The following is an 8,259-nucleotide window of genomic DNA, read 5'->3' as shown; positions in this document are numbered from 1 at the left end:
GAGAGCCTGGTAACTAGGGCTTAATCCCAAGAATCCATGAATACATGGTATAAGGAGAGGACTGACTCCTAAAATGTGTTCTCTGACACACACACACACACACACACACACACACACACACACACTTGACACATATGCCTACACTCACATAGGTACTTAAAAACACATACGTGTTCAATAACAACAAAAAGAAGCAGAGGGAGGGAGGGAACTGGGTAGGAGTTGGGAGGAGAAGGGAATAAAGGGGGGCAGGATCACTTGATCCCTGAAGCCCAGAACAAGGAGAATGAATAGAAATATTCAGCAGTGTGGGGTGGGGGTCAGGCAGATCACTGTAAAGTCCCAGATACCAGGGATGTGAACTCTCAGGACCAAATTGGGATGACCTTAGCTGAAATGCCCAACAGTGGGGAAACGGAACCCGATGAGATCACCTCAAGTAGATAGACAAGGCCACGAGTTGAGGGATGGGGCCACCTAACCATCTCATATTTTTGACACAGAATTGTTCCTGTCTAAAGAAAATGCGGGGATAAAAATGGAGCAGAGACTGAATGAAAGCCCATCCAGAGCGCCCTACCTGGGGAGCCATTCCATGTGGAGGCATCAAACTCCAACACTATTGTTGATGCCAGGTTATGCTTAAGGACAGGAACCTTGCATGGCTGTCCTCTGAGAGGCTTGGCCTGCAACTGACTGAGACAAATACAGATAGTTACAGTCAGCAAGTGGACTGAGGTAGGGAACTGTTATGGAAGAGTTAGGGGAAGGACTGAAGGCGCTGAAGGGGAGTGCAACACCATAGGAGTAACAAGAGTATCAACTAACCAGACCCCTCAGAACTCCCAGGAAATAAGTCACCAACCAAAGAGCATACATGGGTTGGTCTGTGGCCCTTGTAACAGATGTCCCAGGACTATCCTCAGTGAGAGGGGAGCATTGTGTTCTGTGGAGGCTTGATGTCCCAGAGAAGGGGGATGCTAAAGGGGTGAGGTGGGAGTGAATGGGTGGGTAGGAGAGCACTCTTAGGGGTGGGGGACTCATGGAGGGGGAATCGGGGAAAGAGAATAATATGTGAAACGTAAATAAATAAATAAAAAAATTATATGACTTAAAATTGGGTAAGAGATTTGCGCAGTTTACTGAAAACGATATGCTAATACAAAACACAAAGGGCGTGATATTCAACATAGATTATCATTACTGAAATCAAACTGAATGAGATGCTACTTATATTAAAATTGCCAATTGATGACCACAATTTCTCGAAGATATATAGGGTCTCAAAGAATCTTATTAATTATCAGTGGAAATTAAAAATGATATGGCCACATTACAAGATCACTTGGATGCTTTAAAATGAAGGAAAGCACATTAGATACCCTGTTCTTTCGTGTGTAAAACTTGAATTCAGGATGTGATCACTACAGCCTCTACTGACCAAGTAACTCAGGTACTAGTCTTACGAACTGCAGGAACAAAATTAACAGACAGTGAAGGAATTTTTTTTAAGGAACGTTTTAAAATTCAGTTCTTTGTAAAGTCCCTTGTAAAACAAAACAGACTCATAGCAAATATTAAAGGATGGCACAAACTTTAAAAAAAAAAAAAAGAAAGGAAAAGGACAAAGTGATTCTCTGCTTCTCCTCAGACTTCAATTCAGGCTTATCTCTGGCCTCCCTCACTGAAAGAAAGGGCTTCAAACCTCTCAGCCACCTTTTAGGCATCATCATTTTTTACTTGGTCCTTTGTCTTTCTCTCTCGTCAATTTCTTTCCTGCGTTCCTCAAACTTTGTTTTGAACTTTTGTGCATTCTCAGCATTTATGAAACAGATGGCGAGCAGCTCAGGCTTGGGGCACTCATCAGCAACAGCACCGTGGGGATTCCAGACCGAGGCGCAGTCGCTGCCAGCATTCGGCTTCAGCTCCATCATCAGTATGGTATAGTGGTTGGCGCATATTCCCAAAGTTTTGACCTCTTTTTTTTTTTTATTAACTTGAGTATTTCTTATATACATTTCAAGTGTTATTCCCTTTCCCGGTTTCCGGGCAAACATCCCCCTCCCCCCTCCCCTTCCTTATGGGTGTCCCCCTCCCAACCCTCCCCCCATTGCCGCCCTCCCCCCATAGTCTAGTTCACTGGGGGTTCAGTCTTAGCCGGACCCAGGGCTTCCCCTTCCACTGGTGCTCTTACTAGGATATTCATTGCTACCTATGGGGTCAGAGTCCAGGGTCAGTCCATGTATAGTCTTTAGTTAGTGGCTTAGTCCCTGGAAGCTCTGGTTGCTTGACATTGTTGTACTTTTGGGGTCTCGAGCCCCTTCAAGCTCTTCCAGTTCTTTCTCTGATTCCTTCAACGGGGGACCTATTCTCAGTTCAGTGGTTTGCTGCTGGCATTCGCCTCTGTATTTGCTGTATTCTGGCTGTGTCTCTCAGGAGAGATCTACATCCGGCTCCTGTCGGTCTGCACTTCTTTGCTTCATCCATCTTGTCCAGTTGGGTGGCTGTATATGTATGGGCCACCTGTGGGGCAAGCTCTGAATGGGTGTTCCTTCAGTCTCTGTTTTAATCTTTGCCTCTCCCTTCCCAGCCAAGGGTATTCTTTTTCCTCATTTAAAGAAGGAGTGAAGCATTCACATTTTGATCATCCGTCTTGAGTTTCGTTTGTTCTAGGGATCTAGGGTAATTCAAGCATTTGGGCTAATAGCCACTTATCAATGAGTGCATACCATGTATGTCTTTCTGTGATTGGGTTAGCTCACTCAGGATGATATTTTCCAGTTCCAACCATTTGCCTACGAATTTCATAAACTCATTGTTTTTGATAGCTGAGTAATATTCCATTGTGTAGATGTACCACATTTTCTGTATCCATTCCTCTGTTGAAGGGCATCTGGGTTCTTTCCAGTTTCTGGCTATTATAAATAAGGCTGCGATGAACATAGTGGAGCACGTGTCTCTTTTATATGTTGAGGCATCTTTTGGGTATATGCCCAAGAGAGGTATAGCTGGATCCTCAGGCAGTTCAATGTCCAATTTTCTGAGGAACCTCCAGACTGATTTCCAGAATGGTTTTACCAGTCTGCAATCCCACCAACAATGGAGGAGTGTTCCTCTTTCTCCACATCCTCGCCAGCATCTGCTGTCACCTGAGTTTTTGATCTTAGCCATTCTCACTGGTGTGAGGTGAAATCTCAGGGTTGTTTTGATTTGCATTTCCCTTATGACTAAAGATGTTGAACATTTCTTTAGGTGTTTCTCAGCCATTCGGCATTCCTCAGCTGTGAATTCTTTGTTTAGCTCTGAACCCCATTTTTAATAGGGTTATTTGTTTCCCTGCAGTCTAACTTCTTGAGTTCTTTGTATATTTTGGATACAAGGCCTCTATCTGTTGTAGGATTGGTAAAGATCTTTTCCCAATCTGTTGGTTGCCGTTTTGTCCTAACCACAGTGTCCTTTGCCTTACAGAAGCTTTGCAGTTTTATGAGATCCCATTTGTCGATTCTTGATCTTAGAGCATAAGCGATTGGTGTTTTGTTCAGGAAATTTTTTCCAGTGCCCATGTGTTCCAGATGCTTCCCTAGTTTTTCTTCTATTAGTTTGAGTGTGTCTGGTTTGATGTGGAGGTCCTTGATCCACTTGGACTTAAGCTTTGTACAGGGTGATAAGCATGGATCGATCTGCATTCTTCTACATGTTGCCCTCCAGTTGAACCAGCACCATTTGCTGAAAATGCTATCTTTTTTCCATTGGATGGTTTTGGCTCCTTTGTCAAAAATCAAGTGACCATAGGTGTGTGGGTTCATTTCTGGGTCTTCAATTCTATTCCATTGGTCTATCTGTCTGTTTCTGTACCAATACCATGCAGTTTTTATCACTATTGCTCTGTAATACTGCTTGAGTTCAGGGATAGTGATTCCCCCTGAAGTCCTTTTATTGTTGAGGATAGTTTTAGCTATCCTGGGTTTTTGTTATTCCAGATGAATTTGCAAATTGTTCTGTCTAACTCTTTGAAGAATTGGATTGGTATTTTGATGGGGATTGCATTGAATCTGTAGATCGCTTTTGGAAAATGGCCATTTTTACTATATTGATCCTGCCAATCCATGAGCATGGGAGATCTTTCCATCTTCTGAGGTCTTCTTCAATTTCTTTCTTCAGAGTCTTGACGTTCTTATTGTACAGATCTTTTACTTGCTTGGTTAAAGTCACACCAAGGTACTTTATATTATTTGGGTCTATTATGAAGGGTGTCATTTCCCTAATTTCTTTCTCGGCTTGTTTCTCTTTTGTATAGAGTAAGGCAACTGAATTATTTGAGTTAATTTTATACCCAGCCACTTTGCTGAAGTTGTTTATCAGCTTTAGTAGTTCTCTGGTGGAACTTCTGGGATCACTTAAATATACTATCATGTCATCTGCAAATAGTGATATTTTGACCTCTTCTTTTCCGATCTGTATCCCCTTGATCTCCTTTTGTTGTCTGATTGCTCTGGCTAGAACTTCAAGAACTATATTGAATAAGTAGGGAGAGAGTGGGCAGCCTTGTCTAGTCCCTGATTTTAGTGGGATTGCTTCAAGTTTCTCTACATTTAGTTTAATGTTAGCAACTGGTTTGCTGTATATGGCTTTTACTATGTTTAGGTATGGGCCTTGAATTCCTATTCTTTCCAGAACTTTTATCATGAAGGGGTGTTGAATTTTGTCAAATGCTTTCTCAGCATCTAATGAAATAATCATGTGGTTCTGTTCTTTCAGTTTGTTTATATAATGGATCACGTTGATGGTTTTCCGTATATTAAACCATCTCTGCAAGTTTTGACCTCTTAATAAGAAGGCAGGTGGTCCATTTCTCCTTATGCTTCAGAAGCTTGACATCTCTAGTTATCGCTTCTTACATTCTGGGAGGTCATTCTCTGAAGTAAACCAGAACAGCTTTGCTCGCATCTTAAGTTCTTCTTCATATTCCTCAACTGTTTTAATTGCTTGCTCAGGAAAAGAAACTATTGGCTTAAAAAGGGGGTCATCACTGGACTAATTGCATTCTCTGTGGAGGAAGCATAGTCCTCATGAGTGTCCTGTGTATAGTTGGAAAAAGTGAAACTGCTGGCTGGTAGACTTGGCCCACAGTGGACATTATTATTCACAAATGGCCTCTTAGCCAGGGTCCAGCCCTGGCAGTTCTTCTTTCTTCTTGGTTCCTCGTAATGCAGCACAGGAGGAAGAGCATAGGTGGGAGCAAGACAGGGTACCAGGAGATATTTAGGGTTGCTGTATAATAATAAAACATTTACCTATCTTAAGTCAAAGCCATCTTGCTTCTGGAGTTGATCTGCTTGTCTGAGTTGCTCTTGAGGCCAGAGGCTGAAGTCTTAGGTGTTTAGCATCTCATATTAAACAGCAGGGGATCAAGTACCATAGCCTTTGTTCTGTCTCTGCAGGAACTGCAAGGTTCTAACTCTCAGATTGCTAGTTGAAATATCAGGAAGAGAAGAAACACTTTAAAAAGTGGCTTTAGTCTTTATTTCCAAGTTCTTCAGTTCTCCAAAAGGTTTCTACAGAAGTTCTCCCCACAAAAGTTCTCTCTAAAAAGTTCTCCAAAAAAATCTCTAAAAATGTTCTTTCTTATTCGTTAAAAGCTCTCTCTGTTCTCCTCTTCTTATCTTGCTCTTTCCTTCTGCTCTGATATAACAACAATAACACCCTTGCCCAGAATTCCTTACTCCCGATGTGTTTTTTCCTAATGCCTTTACTTCTAAGTTTTTCTTGAGTTCAGATCTGTCTTAAAACAGTTTACCCAATCTCTTTGTCCTCAGCACTCATGCGTCATTCAGAATACATGATCACATGGTAAAAAGTTCACCACAAATGTACACGTAAATTAAAATTATAAATTGAATAAGAAGTTTACAGCAGAGAATGTCTACATGCATATCCATTATGAGCAATTATCTGGCTAAACATTTAGCATCTGTCACAAACTCAACAAGTTCATAGAAAGTTAAAATCCATAACTTCTATGACTAAAGTTACTAGTGAAGTTTTATATAGATAAACCCAGTATTAGCCGGAATCTTGCCTAAAATGAAATTCTTCTCAGCCTTTCCTAGAGAAACAGTTTCGTCATCAACCTTGACAATCCATTGCAGAACCCCCTCTGGAAGGTTTAGCTTCTCCTTGATGACTCCGGGAACACCTTGGGGGCACCGTGGGGACACAGGGACTGCTGCTCAGTTAGCTCTAGTGGCAGTGGCTCAGCAGCCTCTGAGAAGCTCATTGTAGCTCCTTTCCTCCATGTCTCATCTAAAAGGAGTTTGTTTTTTAATACAGAAATGAATATTAAAGTGAGGAGATTTACTGATGAAATAAAACAAGCAGTACTTCCATAACGGATGTTTCCAAAGAATGGGTTGCCAGAAACATTAGAATTCATTATTAATGTGAGAGGGTCCCCCAAAAGGGGGTTCCTCTGCAGTGTTTGCCTAGGAGGTTTTACCAAGATTTATGTGAGAAACTTGCCAAGAGTTGGATAATATCTATTGATATTGACTGGTGTTCTGGCTTTATCATGGCTCAAGCCAAATATTGAGTTCCACACTCTGTGTATGTTCTTCTGGCCCAACCAGGGTGATGATTACACATTTTCCTGTTCCATTCACTCAATTACCAGATGGTCATGCATGAATTTCTCCTCTATAGCTATTGATCTTGCCTGAGCTGTTGGCCACCAGTCCTAGTCCACATTGCTTGTCACCAACCTCGCAGGTGTTGCTGGTTTCTGACTTTGATGGTTCATTAATCTGTCTACTCTTCGTGTTCATATTCATATGGCCAGTTTGTGGCTTAGCCATAGGCCTTTTCCTTTACTGTCTATGGAAAATTACCTCTTATCATAACTACCAAGATGTAGTCATATTCCTTATCACTCCGCTATCTGCAGGAACATAGAAGAGATGGAGGGTTTTTAGAAACCATTTTTACCCAAAATTATGAACATAGTCAAGGATAACAATGTCTTATGTTTCCTAGGAGGACTTTGTAGGAAGCATGAAGCCATCAGACACATCAATTTTTCCTGAGTCCCATTCTTTCTTTCATCTGATCAATTTGGTTACCTCAAGCGCTTTTATCTGCCATCCCTAGTGTTCCTGGCTTCATAAGCTTTACTCTAACACTCCACTTAATCTTAACATATGTGTCTTCATATATTCTTTAAATATTAATCTAAAAATAATCTTAAAATTCGATCCAACTCTAATGGTTCTAGCTATTTGAGTAGCTTATTTTATATATTTCATCATGAAACTTGTATTCAATACTTACAGCAAATTTTGCTGTCACAAATTAGTAGCAATCTAGATGTTTTTGAATGGGTGAATGGACATGACATGTAGTATAGCTATATAAGACCATACTACTTAGTAAAAGAAAGGCTTTTGGAGTTGAGCATGGTAGCCTTTAATCTCAACTATAGGGAGGTGGACACAGGCAAATATCTGTGAGGTCAGCCTATTCTAATAATGAGATTCTGTCTCAAAAACAATGGGGAGAGAAGAATGTAGCAACTCAAGTTAAAAACAAGGAAGAATCTTAAACTTGTATTCATATAATTTTAAGTAACTCTATAAAGATGTGAATCCATAGGGGTATTATTCTGGAAAAGGTAAAACAAAAACATGGCAAACAGGTTAATAATTGCAGTGGTTTGATGAAACCATTTTATAACACTATTGGCATATTTGTGGCATTAAACATGCATCAACACCATACGACTTTACGAGATAGGAAGTATTCCTTAATAACAAAAACTATTCATGCAGGATAACAGGAGAGTCGAAAATAGCATACAGATAGTGACAAAGGGAGCTGGCAACAATCAAGCTCACTGAAGAAGAAAATGGTGTTCTCTGAACTCTACATTCATTGAAAATAAAGACAAAGGGACAGAGTATAGTGCTATAACACGGTTACACATCTGAAGCTACTATAATTTGTATTGTACATGGACAGTTAGTAAATGGATAAGAAATTGGATCTTAGTTTCTGCATGTTGAAATGTGAGATCGGACATAAAGGGAGACAGTCAGGATAATTAATTCAGTTATGGGTGAACTGTCAACTTCAGTTTAAATTCATGTTTTACCTAATAAAGATAGATAAAAGGACAATCTATGTGTAAAACTTGGGCTAAACACACAGAATTCCTTGCTTCCTTAATTGATAGAAGAGGCCAGGACATACAAGGAGCAGTGATACACA

The 8,259-nt window shown here is 40.5% G+C and overlaps 1 pseudogene; it reads right to left on the bottom strand.

Annotated features, from left to right (window-relative positions):
• Window positions 1-1,519: 1,519 nt before the first annotated feature.
• On the bottom strand, window positions 1,520-4,962 carry Ranbp1-ps1 (RAN binding protein 1, pseudogene 1; annotated as a pseudogene).
• Window positions 4,963-8,259: the final 3,297 nt, after the last annotated feature.

Source organism: Rattus norvegicus, chromosome 4 (genome assembly GCF_036323735.1).
Source record: "Rattus norvegicus strain BN/NHsdMcwi chromosome 4, GRCr8, whole genome shotgun sequence".
Lineage (NCBI taxonomy): Eukaryota > Metazoa > Chordata > Mammalia > Rodentia > Muridae > Rattus > Rattus norvegicus.
This window is presented reverse-complemented; position numbering and strand designations above follow the sequence as displayed.